Source organism: Ranitomeya variabilis, chromosome 6 (assembly GCF_051348905.1).
Source record: "Ranitomeya variabilis isolate aRanVar5 chromosome 6, aRanVar5.hap1, whole genome shotgun sequence".
NCBI lineage: Eukaryota > Metazoa > Chordata > Amphibia > Anura > Dendrobatidae > Ranitomeya > Ranitomeya variabilis.
In genome coordinates, this window is record NC_135237.1 from 448,366,829 (window position 1) to 448,393,345 (window position 26,517).

General features: G+C 40.6%; 1 protein-coding gene across 4 annotated transcripts in view; it reads left to right on the forward strand.

The window, feature by feature from the left end:
- The window catches only part of SNTG1 (syntrophin gamma 1), a 1,080,379-nt gene that overhangs the window by 410,565 nt on the left and 643,297 nt on the right, over window positions 1-26,517 (forward strand). Inside the window, exon 3 of one of the 4 annotated variants that reach the window (XM_077270477.1) lies at window positions 17,678-17,827. The exons of the other annotated variants lie outside the window; for them this stretch is intronic. The gene's annotated coding sequence lies outside the window, so the exon portion shown is untranslated. The remainder of the gene's footprint in view (window positions 1-17,677; window positions 17,828-26,517) is intronic. 4 annotated transcript variants of the gene reach the window in all.

A 26,517-nucleotide genomic window follows, 5' to 3' on the forward strand; every position in this document is an offset into this window, starting at 1 on the left:
AAAGCCAAACAAAAAACAAGTGTGAGATTGTACTTTTTTGCAATTTCATCACACTTGGAATTTTTTTCCCGTTTTCTGTTACATGGCATGGTAAAACCAATGGTATCGTTCAAAAGTACATCTCGTCCCGCAGAAAATAATCCCTCATATGGCCATATTGACGGAAAAAAAAAATTATGGTTCTGGGAAAGAGGGGAGCGAAAAACGAAAATGAAAAAACGGAAAAAGCTCCGGGGGTGAAGGGGTTAAGGTCATAGATATAGGTGGACACAGCCAGTGTCTCAGGGGGATAAGTCTGGCGGTATAGAGCCTGCGTGTCCTGGTCAGTGGAGGTCGCGGTATCCACCGCAAGTCCGTCTGAGTGCCGAGTTTTTTGCTATTATTTTAACAGCTGCAGGCCAGAAAGTGTAAACTCATCCTAAAACCAAAAGACTATTTTTATTTTGAGATCTTACACAATTGATTAGTCAAAGTATAGAACAGAGGAAGAGGAAACACCGAACTGTGAATAAACACTGATACACAAATATAGACCAAAATGTATATATTTTTATTGATGATAGGTATGGACAAAAATAGAGAAGAAAGCAAGGGAAACAATGCCTAAGAGTATAAGAAGATAGTAGTATAGGTGCTGCAACACATCTCACATGAACATAAACACCAATATTACTGTGACCAATAGATGCAAAAAATCGGGTAGATGTATTAGAAATATAGATACAAGGGCCTAAAGCATGGTTACCTGTGTGGTGGGGTGAATGTGGGCAGACACGTGCCCCAAAGCGCGTTTCGGATCAGAATCCTTCGTCAGGGGTATTGTTTCCCTTGCTTTTATATGCTGCGTATACATGTACCATCTCCTTCTTATACACTCAATATTACCTCTTAGGTAGGCTATTCAGTTTTAAATCTATGATCATCAATCTTTTCACTTTACTGCTACACATGCATTCATATATATTTACTTCTGTCGGTCAGCAGTTCCTTTTTTGCCTATTGTTTTTTGGTTTGCCTGTTATAAGAGTGCATTTGATACTGACATCTTGACCTATATGCTCATTTATTTAATCTAATTTACCATTGGATGCCCCCGTCCCTCTTGTTTTCTAATAATTTTTTTCCAATATATATTTTTTGATATCTAGGGCTATCCCCCTATTTTGTTATTTGCCATATAGTGCACCTGTATGAGGCCATATATGATACAAATACATAATCATTTTTTCATATTGCTGTATTTTACAGTTTTATGATATATTCTTCACATACATTCTTCTCCATCTCTGTGCATAGGCATATTCACTTATTCTTGTACTTATATAGGTTTATTGTTTGCAACTTTGGTTGGTGTGGTCTTTTGTGGGCAGATACACACTGTGTGTGACTAGCACCATATTGCTATTTTCTTCTTTTTTTCTGTCCATACCTATTATCAATAAAAATATATATATAGTATATGTTATTCTACGGGATTCTACTACCTTTTACATTGCTTGTGAAGTGTGCAATTTTTCTTATTCAAAGTATCGCGTAAGAATATTTTAAAAATGGCCTTGAAATTGTCATTTTTTTTTATCTTTCACCCTATGTGGTTCATATGTTTATGAATCATTTCTACACAGAAAGTCAGGTAGCAAATTTGGTTTACCTCGAATAATAGCCTTTTCAATCTTTAGACTAAAACTGCAAGCTTAGATCTGTAATGAAGCAGAAATGTAATTATATCATCACACACAGCATCCTACCACATTTAATTAAGCACTAATGGTGTCATGTAACAAAAGGCACAATTAAATTAGATATGATGCTGTTAATGCTTACCACACTTTGTAAATGTAGTAGTTCACTTGCAAAGTTCTGCTTTAAACAATACAAATTCACTGTGAAATGCAACCGTGCATGTCACAACCAATGGCAATATTGTATATTATATACCTAATGATAATGATTTATTCACATATCCTCTCATTGCTTGGTCGCTATTGAATCTGAGACCAAAATGCTGGACCTTTAGGGCTCATGCAGTACATAGAGGCTGTACAGTTAGTATTGAGTCGAACCACATGATCTCTGTGATCTGCCTAAAGGCTTTGTCAGACTCTGCATGTACTAAGGTATTCTCGATTAGCTATAGGTCCTATGGAGCATAGAGGATCTAACAGAAAAAAAAATCTGAGTATCTCCAATCTCCATATGTAATCACCACTATGAAAGCAGTAGAGGTCTCTTGATTTTTCTTACTTTTTATAAATATTTAATGTAAATACTCGAGTATAAGCCAAGATTTTCAGCCCACTTTTTTGGGCTGAAAGTAACCCTCTCAGCTTATACTCGAGTCATACGCAGGGGTCGGCAGGGGAGGGGGAGCGGAGCTGTGTAATAATGATCCCCTGCTCCTGGCATGGTCCCTGCACGTCTTTTCCCCGGCGCCGGCAGCTTGTTCCTGTAGTGAGCGGTCACATGGTACCGCTCATTACAGTAATGAATATGGACCCCACTCCACTCCCATAGGGGTGGAGCCGCATATTCATTATTGTAATGAGCGGTACCATGTGACCGCTCACTACAGGAAGAAGCTGCCGGCACTGGGGAACAGATGTACAGGGACCATGCCAGAAGCAGGTGAGAATAACGCAGTGCCCTATATTCACCTGCCCCTCGTTCCACCGTCGGCGCCGCTGCGTCTTCCACGTCCTCTGCAGTGACGCTCAGGTCAGAGGGCACGGTGGCACGATTAGTGTGCGCGCCACCCTCTGTCTGAGTGTCAGAGCACAGGACGGAGAAGACACAGCGGCGGTCAGCGGTGGAACGGGGAGCAGGTGAATATAGCAAGTGCCGGGGGCCTGAGAGGTGAGTATGTGATTTTTTATTTTTTTAATCGTAGCAACAGCATGTGGGGCAAATATCTGAATGGAGCATCTTATGGGGCTATGTGCAGCGTTATATGGGGCAAATATCTGTATGGAGCATCTTATGGGGCCATAATCTGCATTTGTGCAGCATTATATGGGGCTATTATCTGTATGGAGCATCTTATGGGGCCATGTGCAGCATTATATGGGGCAAATATCTGTATGGAGCATCATATGGGGCCATGTGGTTTGTTATATGGGGCAAATATCTGTATGAAGCATCTTATGGGGCCATAATCAGCATTTGTGCAGCATTATATGGGGCAATTATCTGTATGGAGCATCTTATGGGGCTATGTACAGCATTATATTGGGCAAATATCTGTATGGGCCATGTGCAGCATTATATGGGGCAAATATCTCTGGAGCATCTTATGGGGCCATAATCAGCATTTGTGCAGCATTATATGGGGCATATTTTAATATGGATCATCTTATGGGGCCCATCATAAACTGTATGGAGCATTATATGGGGCGTATTTTGTATATAGCATCTTATGGGGCCATCATGAACTGTATGGAGCATTATATGGGGCTCCTAATTCAATATGGATATTCAAAAACACTTAACCTACTGATGTCTCAATTAATTTTACTTTTATTGGTATCTATTTTTATTTTTGAAATTTACTAGTAGCTGCTTTTTCCACCCTAGGCTTATACTCGAGTCATTAAGTTTTCCCAGTATTTTGTGGCAAAATTAGGGGGGTCGGCTTATACTCGGGTCGGCTTATTCTCGAGTATATACGGTAATTTTATTTTAGCTCTATCAGCAGGGAGAAATTGGCTTGTTCATGAAATGGTAAACAGTTTTTATTTAGAATTATTCATGTATGATAATGTAATGCTAGGGACCACTCTTGCAGAGGGTTGTTTCAATATCACTAAAAAATAAAGGAGGGTACCTGGCTGAATGTGTTGTTACCTTTTATATATGCAACTGCAGACCTCATACTGCCACTTGGCATGGCCAGGAGGACCCGACAAAATAGGCATGAATGAGAGAGACTGGAGAAAGAAAATAAGCTTTTCTTTGCTAAATAAATTGTTAAAACATATATGCATTCGGTAGCAAAACATGTTATTTAAACACTACATCTTCTGCACAATTCAGTGGTATAAACTTGACAATTACATGTGGAGGCACATTTGTGATGATTAGTGATGGGCGAATATACTCGTTACTAGAGATTTCTCGAGCACGCTTGGGTGACCTCCGAGTATTTTTTAGTGCTCGGAGATTTTGTTTTCTTCGGCGCAGCTGAATGATTTACATCTGTTAGCCAGCATAAGAACATGTGGGAATTCCCTAGCAACCAGGCAACCCCCACATGTACTTATGCTGGCTAACAGGTGTAAATCATTCAGCTGTGGCAAGAAAAACTAAATCTCGGAGCACTAAAAAATACTCGGAGGACCACCAAGCATGCTCGAGAAATCTCGAGTAACAGGTATATTCGCTCATCACTAGTGATGATACTTGTTACACTAAAAGAGCAGATAACTACAAAGGCCTCAATCTTCCCTTGCGGGGATCGCATGGATTAAGGTGTGTCACTTGTTATGACCCCAATGGCGAGGGTCTCAGAGGAACGTGGAAGTCTGCAGAATACAAAAATCCAGCTCATAGGGCAGTGGTAACTGGGTTGACCATATATCTACTCCTAACGCCAACACTAGAAGTAGCCGGGGATCATTCCTACGTTGATTCTAGATGACACGCGCCAGCCGGAGAATCTAGCTACCCCTAGTAGAGGAAAACAAAGACCTTTCTTGCCTCCAGAGAAGGGGACCCCAAAGCTGGATAGAAGCCCCCCACAAATAATGACGGTGAGGTAAGAGGAAATGACAAACACAGAAATGAACCAGGTTTAGCACAGAGAGGCCCGCTTACTGATAGCAGAATAAAGAAAGGTAACTTATATGGTCAACAAAAACCCTATCAAAATCCACACTGGAAATTCAAGAACCCCCGAACCGTCTAACGGTCCGGGGGGAGAACACCAGCCCCCTAGAGCTTCCAGCAAAGGTCAGGATGTAGATTTGGAACAAGCTGGACAAAAATACAAAACCAAAACAAATAGCAAAAAACAAAAGGCAGACTTAGCTGATATAACTGGAACCAGGATCAGTAGACAAGAGCACAGCAGACTAGCTCTGATAACTACGTTGCCAGGCATTGAACTGAAGGTCCAGGGAGCTTATATAGCAACACCCCTAACTAACGACCCAGGTGCGGATAAAAGGAATGACAGAAAAACCAGAGTCAAAAAACTAGTAACCACTAGAGGGAGCAAAAAGCAAATTCACAACAGTACCCCCCCCTTAGTGAGGGGTCACCGAACCCTCACCACGACCACCAGGGCGATCAGGATGAGCGGCATGAAAGGCACGAACTAAATCGGCCGCATGAACATCAGAGGCGACCACCCAGGAATTATCCTCCTGACCATAGCCCTTCCACTTGACCAGGTACTGAAGCCTCCGCCTGGAGAGGCGAGAATCCAAGATCTTCTCCACCACGTACTCCAACTCGCCCTCAACCAACACCGGAGCAGGAGGCTCAGCAGAAGGAACTACAGGCACAAGCCATTCCGGCGTCTATGAATTTTCCACTCATTTCTAGTCAGGATTCTATCACATTGCATTAAATCAGGTGTCTGTTCAGACAACACCATGAGGGAATTTGCGGTTTTTCTATCACATTGCACCGAATTAGGTGTCTGTTCAGACAACACCATGAGGGAATTTGCTGTTTTGCGCTCCCGCAACCGCCGGTCAATTTGAATAGCCAGTGCCATAGTATCATTCAGACCTGTGGGAATGGGAAAACCCACCATAACATTCTTAATGGCTTCAGAAAGGCCATTTCTAAAATTAGCGGCCAGTGCACACTCGTTCCAATGTGTCAGCACGGACCATTTCCGAAATTTCTGGCAATACACTTCAGCCTCGTCCTGCCCCTGAGACATAGCCAGCAAGGCCTTTTCTGCCTGAATCTCAAGATTGGGTTCCTCATAAAGTAAACCGAGCGCCAGAAAAAACGCATCAAGATCAGCCAATGCCGGATCTCCTGGTGCCAGCGAAAAAGCCCAATCCTGAGGGTCGCCCCGTAAGAACGAAATAACAATTTTTACTTGCTGAGCAGAATCTCCAGATGAACAGGGTCTCAGGGACAAAAACAATTTACAATTATTCACGAAATTCCTAAACTTAAACCTGTCTCCGGAAAACAGTTCAGGAATCGGTATTTTAGGTTCTGACATAGGATTTCTGATAACATAGTCTTGTATGCCCTGCACACGAGTAGCCAGCTGGTCCACACTTGTAATCAAGGTCTGGACATTCATGTCTGCAGCAAGCATAGCCACTCTGAGGTAAAGGGGAAGAAGAAAAAAAAAAAAAAAAAAAAAACTCAGAATCTTCTTTCTTATAATCCCTCTTCTGCAATGCATTAAACATTTAATACTGGCCTGGCAAACTGTTATGACCCCAATGGCGAGGGTCTCAGAGGAACGTGGAAGTCTGCAGAATACAAAAATCCAGCTCATAGGGCAGTGGTAACTGGGTTGACCATATATCTACTCCTAACGCCAACACTAGAAGTAGCCGGGGATCATTCCTACGTTGATTCTAGATGACACGCGCCAGCCGGAGAATCTAGCTACCCCTAGTAGAGGAAAACAAAGACCTTTCTTGCCTCCAGAGAAGGGGACCCCAAAGCTGGATAGAAGCCCCCCACAAATAATGACGGTGAGGTAAGAGGAAATGACAAACACAGAAATGAACCAGGTTTAGCACAGAGAGGCCCGCTTACTGATAGCAGAATAAAGAAAGGTAACTTATATGGTCAACAAAAACCCTATCAAAATCCACACTGGAAATTCAAGAACCCCCGAACCGTCTAACGGTCCGGGGGGAGAACACCAGCCCCCTAGAGCTTCCAGCAAAGGTCAGGATGTAGATTTGGAACAAGCTGGACAAAAATACAAAACCAAAACAAATAGCAAAAAACAAAAGGCAGACTTAGCTGATATAACTGGAACCAGGATCAGTAGACAAGAGCACAGCAGACTAGCTCTGATAACTACGTTGCCAGGCATTGAACTGAAGGTCCAGGGAGCTTATATAGCAACACCCCTAACTAACGACCCAGGTGCGGATAAAAGGAATGACAGAAAAACCAGAGTCAAAAAACTAGTAACCACTAGAGGGAGCAAAAAGCAAATTCACAACAGTCACTATGACTCCACACAACTATTCTCAACTTCCAATTTCTATTGGCCACGTGCCTCTTGGCGTGTTGGTGCTTATCCGCCCATTTACTCTTGTTGTAGCTCAATAGGAGATAACATTTCCCAGTCTGGACAGTCTTTGCTATGACCCTTAGGTCTGGCTACAGTAGAACTTCTTATTTGATAAGTTCAACTGTAGCCAGTTGAATTATAATTATAGATAACACTTGCTGTAGGCACAACAATTCCTGCAATAAAGAACTACTTCTGCCACTTGGTACTTGGTTACTTCAGAACTTGCTGTGTACTGTCTTCTCCAGTCTTTACACAACAGTGTCAACAACAGTCCCTTCTCTTTTCAGTACTTCCCAACAACCAACAAGTAGGAACTACTTTCATTTACCCACTTAACTACTCCCACCATGGGCTAGACCATTAGTTAACCCTATCTGCAGGCTAACTAATTGTTGCAGGTCATCAAATGCATAAAACAACATACAAAACAGGCTGTGGTTTTGTTGCTGACATATAACGAATGCGTCGCAATGCGTCGTTTGGGAGAAAAAAACGCATCCTGCAAAGTTGTCTGCAGGATGCGTTTTTTCCCCATAGAGTTACATTAGCGACGCATGGCCACACGTCGCATCCATCGTGCGATGGATGCGTCGTGTTTTGGCAGACCGTCGGCACAAAAAAAGTTACATGTAATGTTTTTTGTGCGTCATGTCCGCCATTTCCGACCGCGCATGTGCATGCATGGCCGGAACTCTGCCCCCTCCTCACCGGACATTACAATGGGGCAGCGGATGCGTTGAAAAACTGCATCCGCAGCCCCCATTGTGCTTTAATTTCACAGCATGCGTCGGTACGTCGGCCCGACGCACTGCGACGGACCCGTACCGACGCTAGTGTGAAAGTAGCCTTAATTAGTCCATCTGAATGGTGTTTCTGTTGCATGTATACGGATATCTTGAAGTCCTATTAAGTTGGGCAACAGTCTTAGAAACGTTTACAAGAAATCTGGTATGTTTGAATATACTCTTAACACACAAAATTACACTAAATATTCTAAAAAGATAATATTTTACATTCTATATATTTAGCCCTTAGAAAACAATACTTTGTAAATATGTTTTTCATGAGTTTACTAAAAAAAAAAATTTTTTTTTTTTTTTTAAAAGAGAAATCATGGAAATAGGCAGGCTGAATAAAAGAGATTTGTTTCAATACTATCCTGGCTACTATCCTGAACATTTTGGGGTAGCTAGAGGTGAGCAGAAACAAACATTGAGCAAAGTATTCAGAAAAGCCCTATCTAGTGGTAATCTTGGTAGGCTGTGATTGTTGAACCAGAGAATTGTGAGCCTTCTCATACCTGGTTATATCTTCAGCATCTTTTATGATTAGTAGGCCCAGTGTAAAATAATCGTTTTGGTGTCACATACCTATGACGTTAAGCTGGGACTACTAATAAGAAGAGGCACAGGGGATTCGGAGAGGCAGAAGGGAATTTGCAGAGCTATGTTTTGCAAGTACAAACTATCGATGTGGCAAGATCAAGGTCCTGCAAATCTTTTTGCTCAGCTCTAGCACAAATGTCACAAAAATATTGCATTGTTTGACTAATAAAACCCAAAACAAAATCAAACTGAACAGCAGATTCATATTATAGTCTACTAAGAAGAGGTCTACCTGTCCTTCACCAGTGTATCACTGTGTATACTTGGCAGTTGTGGAGAAACGGGGACAGTGGGTGCTCTCGTCCGCTGGCCCGGCTGCCTTTAGCAAGACTGCATGGACCAGGGCTCATACCACTGAATGCTTGCTCTATCTCTCTGTGGGCAGTACACTACACAGATCACACAGGGTTAGAATAAAACAGTGTGGCCATACTTTATTGACCCACAGCACCCAATAGCAAACAGAATAATCCCAACAATTAACCCCAAGATGGTGCACATCACAGGGTCTCACACTTTGGCCAACTCACCGGGATAATGTTAAATGTTATGTCAAAGCTCCCAGGGTCGCTATTCCACCTGTGATACACACACAGAGATATCGACAAGCATAGGGAGATGACCGAGAACAGTCCATAGAGCCTGTACAAGGTCCAAAGCCAGGTGACACAATGTCAGAGCTCCCAGGGTTGCTATTCCACCTGTGATACACACACAGAGAAGAGGTAATAACAAGCACAGGGAGATGACAGAGAGCAGTCCATAGAGTCCATACAAGGTCCAAAGCCAGTTGACACGAGAGTCACCACCTGGCTTATCCGGCCTCATCCATGGAACCAGGTGACCAGTGGGTCCTAAAACCTGGCTTTCTTCAAACATATGCATGGTTCAGAGATGGTAACTGGATCAGATCTTTGTCCTTCCAACCAGAGCCGAAAACCCCTAGGTTGTTTCCTATAAAATCATAGATCTGTGTCCTTCGTGATAGTGCCATGATGAATTGGCTGCAGTCCAGTCTCTCGTCCATTGGGTGTTTTTGCAGAATGTCCAGCTGGTAGCTCTGTGATCATGAGATCGGCTCTCTGAGTCTTTTTATACCTGAGGCCTGTAAGCTCTTTTTAGAATTACCCAGTTTCCTTCAGTCCCCCTCACAGCCTTTTCCTATCTACCTTTAAAGTCAACACACTGGTTACAGAATACAATACACAATTAGCATATCAGCACACAATAAACAAAGATAAACACACATTATGTAAAAGTCACTATTACATCTTACACAGTATGTTAAATAGTATTTCAGTTTGCAAGTCTGTCTTCTTGACACACCAGACATAGACACTTAAATCCATAAGTCATTTCTTCTTGATTTGCAAAAACATAGTCATCTGCTAATTGTGTATTGTATTCTGTAACACAGGATATATGCTTCTCTCTATACTAGTATATATGTTCTGATGAAGGTCCGGATGTGGACCTAAAACGTTCAAATTGTCTGTATGGATGCACATCAATAAATAATTTTTTCTTTGCACAACAAAATTCATTAGAGTGCCAAGTTCTTCCTGATTTTGGACTATTTTGGGCAGGATACCCTACTTGAGCACCTATTCCATTCATTACTACAAGTGCCATATTGCTCCATTCCATAGTAGCATAGTTAGCAAGGCCGAAAAAAGACATTTGTCCATCCAGTTCAGCCTATGTTCCATCAGAATAAATCCACAGATCTACGTCCTTCTAAAGAACCTAATAACTGCAAGATACAATATTGTTACGCTCCAGGAAGACATCCAGGCCTCTCTTGAACCCCTCGACTCAGCTTCTTTAAATATCTTTAGTTGTTCAATCAATGTCTTTTTTGTGGGTTCCACTTTAACTGTCCTTCTTTTGTTAGGTTCCTTAAAGCAGATGAACAGCTGTGGTCTTAAATATGATAAGCAACTACTTAATTTTCTTCCTGCTGTTTATTTTCTTGAATGTTGGCTGACTTTGGGTTTTTTGGTTCTGCTTCATTAGGGCACACTTACGATCAGTGCCTTTAGATAGGTACATTATATTTTACTAGAAATCTAAAAAGCTACTATCCCAGTCTTCTTTTACTTATTTTCTAACTCTACTTGTCCAGATTAGTTGCCTTATATGAAGGGAGTGCAATGAGAATTATTTTACAGTAAGAATAAAATTATAATTAGGTGCAATTAGTCCACATGTAAAAAAATAAATTTGTTTTTAGTAATACTGAAACACATGACCATCGAAAAACCACACAATTTTTTCAAATGGAAATTGCTACAGGTAAAGCTAATTTACTTGAGAAGTTTTTGAAGGGGGTTTTCTTTTCTTGAAGCATTTTTTTTCAAAATATCCCTATGAGTATATCTTTACGGTTAAAGATGATTGAGTCTTTTCAAATTCAAATTCGCCATATTCGCTAAATGTTCCCTAAAAATTAAATTTGCATCAAATACATTTACCGTGACTCACAATACTGAATATCCACTAATTCCTCCAAAATGAAAGAGAGACTGAGACTGGAAAATAAGAGAGAGAAGAAAAAGAAAGAGAAGAATTTGGAATAAAAGGAATACTTAAGGGCTGTTCTTATTGGGGTTGTCCAGGTTTGAGCATAATTTCAGTACATATAATGCAGTGTAAGTTCATTTTGGAGGTAGAAAGGGTTTAAAAAAAAGCTAGCAATTTGGTCTTGTTATTGCAATTATTTTTCAGGATTCATTGTACGGTAGAAATTACAAGTTAATTTTACTCTGCAGATCAATATGATTATGTCAATAGTACCAAATTTCTAAAGTTTAATGTATTACTAATTTTGTCCAATAAAATTTAGAATGTCACAACAATACACCAAATAATTTTTCAAACATTTTTAAATGGTCTTTTTTTCTGTTTTTTTTTGTTGTTGACTGAGCTGCATGAGAACATTTTTTACAGGACAAACTGTAGCTACCGATGGTGTTTATATGACTTTTCACATTTATCACATTTTATTTCATTTTTTTCACATTACTGTATAGCATCGGATGCGATATGCTATTAATGCTCTGCTAAAGCTCTGCTGTGAACAGGAGCTGAGTGTTAGTGCTCTGCGCTCTGCGCTCTGTGCTCTGATCCTCCCGCATGAGAGAATCACACCACAGGTGCAGAGAAGACAGAGAAAGTAATTTCTCCTTCTTCTCCATTGCCGCGTCTGCAGTACTCACACTGAACTTGGATGATATCCCAGTGCAATCGATTGTTTTGCATCACCCATAGACTTGTATGTGTGCGTGTCGTCTGATACACACTGCCAATAGCAGCATGGAGCAATTTTTTTCTCATGCCAACTCGGCATGAGAACATAAACACAAGTCTGCACTGCTCCATAGTATAACATTGGAGCGAGTGCTATCTGATGAAACATCAGGCAGCACTTGTCCGAATTATACGCTGACTATGTGCCAGTCTGAGCAAGCCCTTAAGAAAAAAAAACAGCAGTTCTTGCAAACATTATTTTATTATTTTATTTTTGCGTGATTCAACATGGCATAAATAATTTGATTTTATTGATATACTATAGTTAGGAAATAATTAGTGCTGCAAAATAGCTGCATAAACTGAGCCCAAGACAATTTTTCATTGTATAATCAGTTCCATTTAGGGCTGAGTTTCATATATTGAGAGTAAACACTTCATTCTTATGGTTTTTACATACAATGTCACCCAGACACCAGCACAGCCACCAGGTTTTCCCAGGTAATCCTGCTTCAGGAATTTATCAGCATACTTCACTCCATACTGTGAAGTAATGAGCAGAAGTCACCTCTGAACCCAGAAGCAGTAATAAGAAGTGACATCAGACAGAACCTGTGCACAGCAATGTTGTTTTGACATTACTGTGCATTATTGTTATTTTTATGGGTTGCATTTGAGGTGCTTTTTCAGGTGGATTCTACCCGGAAACTGCCAGAAAAAGACGATGTGCAAAATGCAATGTCCTTTTCAGATGGGTCTGCACTAAAACCCTCCTGAAAAAGCGCCCAGAAAATGCCATAAGGGTGTGTTCACCCAGCCTATTTTTCAGGCTAAAATGATAAAAACTATGAACATATGCATTGCTTAATGGTATGTGCACATTGAGTCTTTTTTCTGAGTTTTTGTAGTAGGGAGTTTGGTGGAGTTTTGAATTTTTGAGGATTTTAGAGAATATAATTTTTGCTCAAAATCTTCACAAACCTCAGTGAGAACACACTTAAGAAGAATGAATTCTGTATTCTGTATTTCTGTTTAAAAACGACTCATATGTCCTGTCTTTTCATTGTCTTTTAACTACTTTACATTTCAAAAGTTCTAAGGCCATGTTCACAGGCAGCAGGTGTGTTAGTGGCCAAAAAGGACAGCAATCCTTAAGGTACCTTCACACGAAACGACTTTGTAACGATATCGCTAGCGATCCGTGACGTTGCAGCATCCTGGCTAGCGATATCGTTTAGTTTGACACGCAGCAGCAATCAGGATCCTGCTGTGATGTCGCTGGTCGCTGAATAAAGTTCAGAACTTTATTTGGTCGTCCGATCGCCGTGTATCGTTGTGTTTGACAGCAAAAGCAACGATACCAGCGATATTTTACACTGGTAAATAGGGTAAACATCGGGTTACTAAGCGAAGGGCCGCGCTTAGTAACCTGATGTTTACCCTGGTTACCAGCGTAAAATGTAAAAAAAACAAACAGTACATACTTACATTCGCGTCCCCGGCGTCCGCGTCCCACACTGACTGAGCGCCGCAAAGTGAAAGTGAAAGCACAGCACAGCGGTGACGTCACCGCTGTGCTGTTAGGGCCGGCGCTCAGTCAGTGCAGGAAGCGGACGCCGGGGGACGCATGTAAGTATGTAGTGTTTGTTTTTTTTACATTTTATGCTGGTAACCAGGGTAAACATCGGGTTACTAAGCGCGGCCCTGCGCTTAGCAACCCGGTGTTTACCCTGGTTACCCGGGGACCTCGGCATCGTTGGTCGCTGGAGAGCGGTCTGTGTGACAGCTCTCCAGCGACCAAACAGGGACGCTGCAGCGATCGGCATCGATGTCGCTATCGCTGCACTGTCGCTCCATGTGAAGGTACCTTTAGACTCCTCGTTCAAGAATCACTTAGTTCTACGAATACACAATGATTTTTGCCACAACACAGGTCGTGCAGCCGAAGCGTGTTGCTGGTACATCGCAGTGCCATACTAGTGAATAGGGTCACTTTGTGCCCACTAGGGTACCACGACTGTGAAAGGAAAATCTTAAAATGTTTTAACTTGCATATTATTAGTTGTGCTAGCCAATGGGGTTGTAATATGACACCATTCACTTCTATTGTTCTGGGATGTAGCTTTGTAATGGCCAAAGACTCCTTGTACTCCTAGTCATAATCTTGCAGGCAAACATCTTGTTGCATGCAAAATTAATTGATTCTACACCAAGCAGTTCAAAGACTGAAGTAGTTCAGGCTCTAGAAATGTTTTTCCACAAGAACATCTGACTGTGTGAACTCAGATTTAAGGGGTTGATAATTAGACATTAATAGTGGTAAGTAATTTATACCTTTAGGTCCTATTAGCCATAGAATTCCTCATGTCAGGATTCAATGTAATAAAGATTAGGTAAAACAAACTATTAAAATGCTTTTCTCTTTTAGTATAATATATACATGCAATATAGATTATTTTTATGTACATGTTTTGTGCTGTTTTTGTTGCTTGTCTTTTTTCCCACTTATTAGTATAAGTATTTTAATGAACCACACTATGTGAAGTAGACTCAGCTTGACTTTTGAACATGTCTTTCTCTTTTATTTATTGTTTTATGTTTGTAAGAAATGGTTTCCAACTGAATGTGATAAATGTCCTGTACTTCAGACTGCTCTTATGCTTTAATGCTTTTTTTTCCCATTTGTTTATTGCTTATTATAATGAGCAGTCAGCAAATCTGTTTTTATAATTTTATAATTTCTATTTTTTTTATATTAAATGTCCTTCACACATACACACATTTCCCTGTGTTTTAGGCCTGTCCCACACGTCCAGATAATTCCGGTACTGGAAAAATCGGTACCGGAATTATCCGTGTCCGTGTGCCCGTGCTTTTCTGTGGCACATCAGTGTGGCACACATGCGGCACACGTGTGCCGCCCGTGTGCCGACTGGGTACCACACGCACCATGCAGGAGACAGCGCTAGAGATAAGCACTGTCCCCCCATGTGGTGCTGAAGCCGCCATTCATATCTTCTCTGCAGCAGCGTTTGCTGTAGAGAAGATATAAATAATCCTTTTTTTTGTTTGTTTCTCGTGTTTAACATAAAGATCCCTGTCCCCACCCCCCTCCCACCCCCTGTGTGCCCGCCCGCTGTTATTAAAATATTCACCCGGCTCCCTCTCAGTGTCCTGTCCTGGCCGCAGCTTCTCCTGTATGCGGTCATGTGGGGCCGCCGATTACAGTCATGAATATGCGGCTCCACCTCCCATAGGGGTGGAGCCGCATATTCATTTCTGAAATGGGCAGCCCCACGTGACCGCATACAGGAGAAGCTGCGGCCAGGACAGGACACTGAGAGGGAGCCGGGTGAATATTTTAATAACAGCGGGCGGGCACACAGGGGGTGGGAGGGGGGTGGTGACAGGGATCTTTATGTTAAACACGAGAAACAAACAAAAAAAAGGATTATTCATATCTTCTCTACAGCAAACACTGCTGCAGAGAAGATATGAATGGTGGCTTCAGCACCATGTGGGGGGGACAGCACTTACTGTAGCGCTGTCTCCTGCACGGCACACGGACTGCACACGGACAACGTCCATGTGCGGTACGTGTTTTACACGGACCCATTGAATTTAATGGGTCCGTGTAATCCGTGCGCTCCCACGAACACTGACATGTCTCCGTGTTTGGCACACGGAGACACGGTCCGCAAAAAATCAATGACATCTGCACAGATGCATTGATTTCAATGTGTCTACGTGTGTCAGTGGCTCCGGTACATGAGAAAACTGACACCTCACGTACTGGAATCACTGACGTGTGAAACCGGCCTTACAAATGTTTTATTTTGGAACATTTTTAAATGCTTTTTTCAATGTCAAATTCAAAGCATGATCCATTTAATAAGTAAAAAAAAACAAAAGCTAAAAATAAAAATGCAGTGTATAAAAACTTTAGTATTCAATCATTTATTATAGACTTTAAAGTAACAGCTGACTGCAGTAGTAAAAAATGATTATACTGCCTACATTTTTTTTTAGAGCTATTCCAAATCAAGTATATTTTTTCTAATTATCCTACCTGTAGAGTTTTACCTTTAAAAGCAAGCAAAGTATACAGTATTTTAATTAATATACTTTTAAATTAAAATGAGTTCCTTAATTTGATGCGTTAAAAAGTTGTTCCTGTCCCGAGATAATCCTATAAATGTGCCCCTGCTGTGTACTGTGTAAATGATGTGTCTGACTGTACAGAAAGATGGTCTGATCACATCACATCTCCTGGGCAGGGGAGAGAAAATATTATACAGACAAAACAGCAGGGGGTCACAGGTGATTCTTTCTGGGAGGTAAAAAAAAAGTTTTTAACAAGCAGGGAAATGTTTTTCTTTACAGAAACCAACAGCTGCAAACCCATGTCCTGTCTGTATACCCTTTTTTTTCCTACTCTGGCCAGGAGCTCTGCACAGTCAGACACAGCCATTATACAGTACACAGCAGGGGGACATTTATAAGATTATTCTCAGCACAGGAATATTTTATTTAAACACATCCAATTGTGGAATATATTTTAATTCCAAGACCTATTGTTTCAAGAGAACTTTCTTGGTGGTAAAACCCTGTGGTTTCTATGCACGCCACTACTTATTTGATTTTTTTTATTGCCATCAGCAAAAAATTTTTACAGTTTGATAATAAACTTAATTTGCAATTGGCATAATTTAGCAGAAGAAGTAAGCAGGAATAATATTTTCCCCAGCCATAACCATTAACAACAGAACAAAACCAAAGAGGACACATTAAGTAAAAAAAGTGAAATATATATTTTTGATTCTAACAGCTATAAGACAGCTCTTACCAGCACTTCTGTAAGTTGAGGATATAAAAAGATTATTGTGATTACTTTTTTAAGAGTTATGTGCCAATGTTAATTTTTAGCCTTCGAAGCATCACATCGCTGTCTTATGATTAAGAACAAGTTATAAAATAGTTGTATCTCGCTAGGTATTTCTGCCTTCATCTAGAAAGTAGTATTCTATCAATTTCTATCACAAAAACTTCCCAAGAAATATGACATGCAGTATGCTATGTTAAAAACTTGAAGTCATCTGGAGTCACTGATATAAAAAAAGCAATTTTCCGCAGTCTAGGATTAGTAAAAATTTTTGGAATAGATTGCGATCCTGCAGCTTCCCCTGTGGTGCCATTATTACAGTACATTTGTGAATAAAACATGTTCATCTTGAAGCAAATGATGTGCAATAAATGCATATGTTACTTTTACTAAGACATTCAATTAAGCTGCTCATCCTGTTGGTTGATAAATAATTAAACCCCATGCTTATCATTTCTGTTCTTCAAATTAATTTTGCCAAAGAATAAAACATGCAAGACGATTAAACAAAGTTCCACATAAAATAAATAAAATACATTTCTGCTGAGTAATTACCCCTCTTATGTAAAAAGTAAGATAAACAGAATGAATTAATACAGCAGTAATATTACAGAAACAAATCTAAAGCAAGGTTTTCCGAATACAATTTTGTGCATTTTTAGCTAAATACTGTAGGTTTTCACATCTTATAAGGTGATGGCTAGAGATGAGCGAATATGACAAAAATTTTAATTCCGCATCAAATGTTTTCAATGTGAATCAAATACATTTTTTAATGCAATGAGGTCTATCCAAACCTCAGAATAAAATAAAGTTTTTTTGTTTTTTCTTTAACTTTACCCACCTTACCCTGGTCTTCAGCTGACCCTTCACGTTGCACCCCTTCCTGTCCTCTATACAACTGTCTCCCTTTGATCTGATTTTCTATCTTCACAGTGTTCTTAGATGCCTTTGGCATTCTCTAGCCCTCATGCTACATCATGGTGTTTATCAACCCTGCAACATCATGACATCACTTGAAACCTACTGAGTCACTGGAGGCATCGAAGAGCACTGTAAAGATGGAGGATTGAAGAGACAGCTGTGGTGAGTATAATTTTTTGTAACCTCTTCCTGGCATGGAAATAAATCCAGCAAATACTAGATGGCCATCCACCATTTCTCTTGATTTGAGCAAATCGAATTGCAGAAAAAATTAGTCTCTGGAAATTGCTAATTATTGTGAAATTTGAAGTGAATTTTATTTGCTTTAAAGAAACACTCTAATCAAAATATTTATCCTATTCTTATTTAAGAAAGGACTGGCATGGGTTCTGTCATGGCCCCAGTGTTGTAGGGATAGCTAACACTATATAGACAAAGGATTCTGAAGGATCTAGATTAGCTTGAATAATGGGCAGTGACTAAAGGTACCTTCACACTCAGCAACTTTACAACAAGAACGACAACGATCCGTGAGGTTGCAGCATCCTGGATAGCGATCTCATTGTGTTTGACACGCAGCAGCGATCTGGATCCCGCTGTGATATCGCTGGTCGGAGCTAGAAGTCCAGAACTTTATTTGTTCGTCAGGTCGGCGTGTATCGTCATGTTTGACAGCAAAAGCAACGATGTCAGCAATGTTTTACATGGAGCTAACGACCTGTGAGAACGATAAGTGAGTCACCGTTATGTCACAGGATCGCTCCTGCATCGTTGTGGAGCTGCTGTGTTTGACGTCTCTACAGCGAACTAAACAGCGACGCTGCAGCGATCGGATCGTTGTCTATATCGCTGCAGCGTCGCTGAGTGTGACGGTACCTTAATAGAATGGTATTTGACAGGGAGAAATGCAAGATTATACATCTGCGCAAGAAAAATGAAAATTACATCTACAGAATGGGAGGAACACAACTAAGCAACAACACATGTGAAAAAACTTGGGTATACTGTACTAATAGATCACAGATTGCACGAGTCAACACTGTGATGCAGCAGCAAAAAAAAGCAAAAACAATTGTAGGATATATTAACCCCTTGGTGACAGAGCCAATTTGGTACTTAATAACCAAACCAGTTTTTACAATTCTGACCATTGTTACTTTATGTGGTTATAACTCTGGAATGCTTCAATATATCCCACTGATTCCGGGATTATTTTTTCGTGACATATTGTACTTCATGTTAATGGTAAAATGCATTCTATATAACTTGCGTTTATTTATGAAAAAAATGAAATTTGGCCAAAATTTAAAACATTTTGCAATTTTCAAACTTTTAATTTTTGTACACTTAAATCAGAAAGTGGTGTCACACAAAATAGTTAATAAATAACATTTCCTACATGTCTACTTTACATCAGCACAATTTTGGAACCATAATTTTTTTGTTTGGACGTTATAAGGGTTAAAATTTGACCAGCGATTTTTCATTTTTACAAAAACATTTACAAAACCATTTTTTTTCAGGGACCACCTCACATTTGAAGCAAGTTTGGGCTATCAATATAACAGAAAATACCAAAAAGTGACACCATTCTAAAAATTGCACCCCTCAAGGTACGCAAAACCACATTCAAGAAGTTTATTAACCCTTCAGGTGCTTCAAGAGAACTAAAGCAATGTGGAAGGAAAAAAATGAACATTTTAATTTTTTTCACCAAAAATTTACTTTGGAACCAATTTTTAAATTTTTGCAAGGGTATCAGGAGAAAATGGATCACAACATTTGCTGTGCAATTTCTCATGAGGTGGGGTGAATCATCTGTTTGGGCACATGGCAGGGCTCAGAAGGAATGGAGCATCATTTGACTTTTTGAATGCAAAATTGGCTGGAATCAATGGTGGCGCCATCTCGCTTTTGGATACCCCTTGAATTACCTAAACAGTGGAACTCCCCAATTCTAACTCCAACCCTAACCTCAACACACCCATAACCCTAATCCAAACCCTAACCATAACCTTAACACACTCCTAATCTTAATCCCAACCCTAACCGTAATCCCAACCATAACCATAACCCTAACTTTAGCCCAACTTTAGCTTTAGCCCAACCCTAACTTTAGCCCAAATCTAACCCTAATGAAAAAATGGAAATAAATCATTTTTTTATTTTCACCTAACTAAGGGGGTGATTAGGGGGTTTGATTTACTCTTTTTTCTTAAATTTTGATCACCGTGACAGGGACTATCATGGTAATCAAAATGAACCAATAGGAAAAATTTCCTATTGTTGCCGGATGGCAGATATCGGTGGGCGCACTGCTCATGCGCCCGACATTTTCTTTCTGGAAGAAGACACCGGTGGCCTAGGGGACTTCACAAGGGGTTGCAGGGACATCGGAGGTACTAGGGGGATCAGGGGACCCCATTTCTCTCTTCTCTGATGTGCGATAACATGTAAACATTTTTATAATGGTCGATGGTGACAACTTTGTTTTGGCTAACAAAGAAATAACATGTTTTATGAAAAAATATATTTTGTAGAGATGAGTAAATCTTTTGAAAATAAAATTCACCAGCTTCACTGAACTTTTCCAAAAAAATTGATAAGCAAGGACTGGCATCCTTGACAGCAGCAGCAGTGACATATAGCTGGAAAACACAATGAACAGTCAGTGGATGTGTGGCTATCTATAAGTAGTAATACCAGCAGCAACCAGACAGACACTCTCCTGGAAAAAGGCCACTACCTTCTGCAAATTGATATATTTCTGTAAGAAATTTTCCATGATTAAATTCAAAGCATAAATCATTTACGGAGCATGAGTTTCTGTGCCCAAACATAGTGCACACACAATGTTCTGGGCATTGTCACTTGTGGCAATACCCACTTGTACCAGATGGGGAGCCATCCAGTGTGAGATTTAGTGCATTAGGCAGAGGAGAAACTTGTCTACAATTTGGATTTTGTCACTTATGCTAGCAAGAGGTAACATACTCAAAAAGGTCTTTCATTGCCAAATTTCTATCACAATATGTAGTAGGTGTAGTAATAATAATAATAATAATAATAATATTAACTATTACCTATTGTATTATAGGTCTTCTGATAAACTATGCCACTTACCCCATGTGCAGGGCATTTCAGTAGCTTAGGTATCCATGATTACGACTACTCACATAGTGGCAGTTAGTTAGTTGCTTGTGGCCATAATCATGGAAGCCTAATCTATTACAAAGCCATGCACATAGAGTTAGCGGCATAGCGAATCAGAAGAACTACACTACATTTCTAATTGGAGGTATTTGCTAATTGTATTATTACAGCTAATAAATATTGGGATAGGATCTTGGAGATGGGAATACCTCTTTAAGCTGATATGAATCAAAAGACCGAGGGATTAAAAGAAAAAAATAGAGGGCACTACTGAATAATACTGTACATATAAGGGATCAACCTAGACCATGTCAAACTGAATCGGTCTGAAATAGGGGGGAATAAAGAGACATGCTAAAAAACAGGGATAACCTTAATATAATAAAAATGTATATACATAGTTAGCAACATAGTAACATAGTTATTAAGGTTGAAGGAAGACTTTAAGTCCATCTCGTTCAACCCATAGCCTAACCTAACATGCCCTAACATGTTGATCCAGAGGAAGGCAAAAATAAACCCGTGTAGCAAAGAGTAAGCTCCACACTGGGAAAAAAATTCCTTCCCGACTCCACATACGGCAGTCAGACTAGTTCCCTGGATCAACACTCTATCAAGGAATCTAGTATATATACCCTGTAACATTATACATTTCAAGAAAGGCATCCAGTCCCCTCTTAAATTTAAGTAATGAATCACTCATTACAACATCATATGGCAGAGAGTTCCATAGTCTCATTGCTCTTACAGTAAAGAATCCGCATCTGTTATTATGCTTAAACCTTCTTTCCTCCAGACATAGAGGATACCCCCTTGTCCCTGTCTCAGGTCTATGATTAAAAAGATCATCAGAAAGGTCTTTGTACTGTCTTCTCATATATTTATGCATTGTAATAAGATCACCCCTTAGCCTTCGTATTTCCAAACTAAATAGCCCCAAGTGTAAGTGCAGCGCCCCAGAGTCCTGGTCGTTGCAGTACTGATTCTCTGCCACTAAGGGGAGTGATGGTACGTCTGATGGCACTAAAAGAGTTCACCTGACCAGGTATCACAGTCACACATTACACTTCACACTCTGGCCACCAGGGGAGCAAAGGGTTCTATGTATTAGGCCACTCCTCACAATCTCCTCGGGGTTAGATAGGAAGTTAGAGAGAAGCTGACTGGGTTTGATCCAGGCAACAACCTGTGGCAGAGGGTGTTGCGGGGGAAGATTCAGGGGGTCTCTGTCAGGGGTGGGATCCTGACAGTGGCCTAGCAAAAAGGACAGAATGTTATGGAGCCGCGCCTGCATCCGTTGCGGCATCCTAAGAAAGGACACGAAGCGAGGTTTATTGTGGAGGAGTGAAAAATGAGATCACAGCACAAAGGAGAATAGAACCAGTAGGAGTCATGCCTTAAGATTGTGGCAACATCCTACTGAGGCGCGTAGCCGGTGGCCGGAACGCCGAGGAAGTATTGGGCTCCAAGCATTACTTCAAACAGCGGCAGGACAGTTGATTATAGGTTGGCTGTCTCACCTAATTCACCTAAGAAGACATAGGAGGCAATTGTGGGAGAGGGGCATCTCTAGGGTCCCAGAATAACTCCAGACCTACCCGTCATATGGGTGCGTCCTAGCCATATCATCTGGGGGACGGAGAAGGACATCAGAAACAGACACAACAGTTGTGAGGACTATCCCGTGGTGCTCAGCAGGGAGGTACAACAACACACAGGCGCTAGAAGGTAGGCACTGATTTCCACCTGCAAAGGGAACTCTGGTTGTGCCTTCGGACCGGCCGGTCTCAGCCAGCCCTGTTAGCAGTGCTCTGGATTGCGGATCCTGAAGCCTTCAGTAAAGAGGTAAAGAGACTGCAACCCTGTGTCCTCGTTATTCATCGCGACTTGCACCACGCACCACCATCACACCTTTCATTGGACGCCCCTTACCAAGGGTCACGGACTGGGTCTAGCCACCGTGACAACCCTAGGACTGAGACAGAGAGGCCCGGTACTGAGTACCCCGTGGCCTGCATCTGGGGGTGCTCCATAATAACCTATCTTGGTATTGCAGACCCTCCAGTCCTCTAATAACCTTGGTCGCTCTTCTCTGCACCCGCTCCAGTTCAGCTGTCTTTCTTATACACCGGAGACCAGAACTGTACACAGTATTCTAAGTGTGGTCGAACTAGTGACTTGTATAGAGGTAAAATTATGTTCTCATCATGAGCATCTATGCCTCTTTTAATGCATCCCATTATTTTATTTGCCTTTGTAGCAGCTGCCTGACACTGGCCACTAAATGTGAGTTTGTCATCCAGCCATACTCCCAGGTCTTTTTCATTGACCGTTTTGCCCAGAGTTTTAGAATTAAGCACATAGTTATACATCTTATTACTTCTACACAAGTGCATGACCTTACATTTATCCCCATTAAAGCTTATTTGCCATTTATCAGCCCAAGCTTCTAGTTTACATAAATCATCCTGTAATATAAAATTGCCCTCCTCTGTATTGATTACCCTGCAGAGTTTAGTGTCATCTGCAAATATTGAAATGCCACTCTGTATGCCCCCTACAAGATCATTAATAAATATGTTAAAAAGAAGAGGGCCCAATACTGACCCCTGTGGTACCCCCACTGCTAACCGCAACCCAGTCTGAGTGTGCTCCATTAATAACCACCCTTTGTTTCCTATCCCTGAGCCAGCTCTTAACCCACTTACACATATTTTCCCCTATCCCCATTATTCTCATTTTATGTATCAACCTTTTGTGTGGCACCGTATCAAAAGCTTTTGAAAAGTCCATATACACTACGTCCACTGGGTTCCTGTTATGATCCTTAGTGGTTGAGGATCACAAATTACTCCAGCTAAGTAACAAACATAGGACAAGCTCTAGGGAGGTGGCAAACTGGACTGACCGCAAATCTGAACCTATCCAAACACACTAGAAGTAGCCGGTGAACGTGCCTAAAAATCCTAGACATCTCGAGCCAGCCTGAGGAACTAACTACCCCTGGAGAGAAAGAAAGACCTCTCTTGCCTCCAGAGAAATAATCCCCAAAGATATAGAAGCCCCCAACAAATAATAACGGTGAGGTAAGAGGAAGGCACATACACAGGGGTGAAAACAGATTCAGCAAATGAGGCCCACTAATACTAGATAGCAGAAAATAGTAAAGGGGTCTGTGCGGTCAGTAAAAAACCCTTACAAAATATCCACACTGAGATTTCAAGAACCCCCACACCAACTAACGGTGTGGGGGGAGAAACTCAGTCCCCTAGAGCAACCAACAAGCGAGGAGATCACATCTTAACAAGCTGGACAAGAAACAAGATGAATGCTGATAATCAAACAATGAACGGACAAAAACTTAGCTTGTCTTGGAGAGGCTGGGAGCAAGGTAATCACAAGGAATCTGAAGAGCACTGAATACATTGATAGCAGGCAAGGAACTGAGTATCCAGGTGAGCTAAATAGGAAACCAACCAAGGATAACGAACCAGCTGATGCAGCCAACCTGCAGAAAGACAACACTACACAGTACCGCTTGTGACCACTAGAGGGAGCCTAAAAATAGAGTTCACAACAGGTTCCCTTGGTCCAGTCCGGAACTTACCTTATCATATGTTGATAAACAAGTGATAAAAGACAGACAACATACACTATAGAAGCAATTAAAAAAGCCCCCAAAAATGAAAATTAACAAGGCATAATCCTTGACTTGAATTCCACCATGTTGCCACTATTTTCCACTCTGTCATACAGAGGACCGCGTGGGAACCACAGGCTCTTTGATTCTCTATTTATTTGAATCAGGTTTGAGTACCGTTCTGGTACCCAAACCAAACTTTCTCCTAAAGTTCGTCCGAACCCGACAAACCAGAACATTCATGGGTCAGCCCATTTCTACCCTTAAGTAATATATTGTGCTTCCTACTTTTTATTCTTATTTTGCTGCATTTTTCTACATACACAACACATGTGTGTTTGATAAACATGTTGCTAAAATAAAACCATTTTTTTATTAGTGCTTAAATTGCAATAGAGATGCCTTAAGCCATTTTTCAAGAAGGTGCTTCGTGAAATGTCAGTAGGAATCTAATTAGGATGTTGACACTCTGCCTTGCATTTTTTTATCTTCTATTCAGTTTTTTGTTTTCATAATTAACTTAAATGTGGTTAACATTTGCCATTTGCTTAGTAAACAGTTCACAAATAACTACAGTACATAAGGCTTGCCTGTTAATCTATAAGAACCATTCAATAACAGGTCAGTCAGGTTTTGTCTCTGCTCATTGCAAAGGTGACATGTTTAGATTTCACAAGGGGCAGGAAAGAGCAAATAATTTGACTTTAGGTTTGTGCAAATTGCTGTTGAATCCCTGGAGCTTGGACCAAAGATAGAACAGGAAAACAAATAAGCACCCCATCAACAGATTGAAAAACAAATATTGACAAAGAGAGAGTGCATGTGTTTAGAGAGAGCAACATGTCCTTCACAATACAATGTACAAGTTCTATGGAAAAAAATGTGAATCATTCAAAGACTAAGAAAAATGTAAAGTGCTATCAAATTTATACTGTAGAAATTGAATTTTGAAAATTGAAATTCAAATGCACTAGGTTCGACAATTTTTTCTAAAAAATTCAATTTGCAGCAAATCTTAATACTGCAATTGCTTGTAAAATATATAGGTAACAGTCTGAGATCTCCTAGATCCAAGAAGTATAGTTTCTCCTTGCGGAGAGTAACATGATAAGCATGTCGAGGTGAGGAGACTTAAAGCCGCAATGCTGCTCTGGGGAATATGCAAATTGTCTCTTCAGAGAGGAAGAGGACTAGAACTCTAGTGCCACCTATTGGAAGTAGCAATCCTAACAGTCAATGTTGACCCTTGAACGAGCCTTGTCACATGACTTAGGATAATAGCCAAACCAGAATCTCAATCTGCAGACACTGTGTTTCGGGGTACTGCCCCTCGTCATAGAAAAGTGGAGATCTCCTAGGAATGTTATAAACACCTTTTATTTATATTACTTGCACAATGACATCTTATTCCACAGCATTTACACATTTTATCATCAAAGTCTCCTTTGGTGTTCACACTTTAAATTCCACATCAGTATGTCTTTATAATGTGGGATGAAACCAGAGTCCCTGAAGGAAAAAACACCTTGCTGCTATTGTCTTTGGTAGGTATTTGTACCTTGGACCCTGTCCCTGAAAAGAAACAATGTTGACCACTGAGTCATTTGAAAACTTTAACATGAAAACTGACTGGGTTGATAACTAGTGGTAAAAAAAACAGCATGTTTAAAATGTAAACAACTGTTCCAAAGTTATCCCTTTATGGGATAATTCAATAAGTCTGGAATAGTACACGCCAATCTTAAGGGCTAAATAAAATTCAATGTGCTAAATTCTTTAAAAGGCACGTGCCACTGATTGACCTCATCTGCATCTTCTGAGTTGTGTGTGCTACCATGCACATCACGAGAACTGCAACTTCAGCTAATTTGCTGCTGTGCATAATGCAGCAACTCACCGCTGGCTAGTTCCCTGTGAACTACAAATTGGAATTATCATGAGCGATAATGCCCAAAATATTCTTGCTGCCTTAGAAGCAGGCAAAATATTTTATTACTAATGCATGGCCCACATCCTAAATTTAATAGTGCAAGTTTTCTTTTGCCCAAATACATGCTTA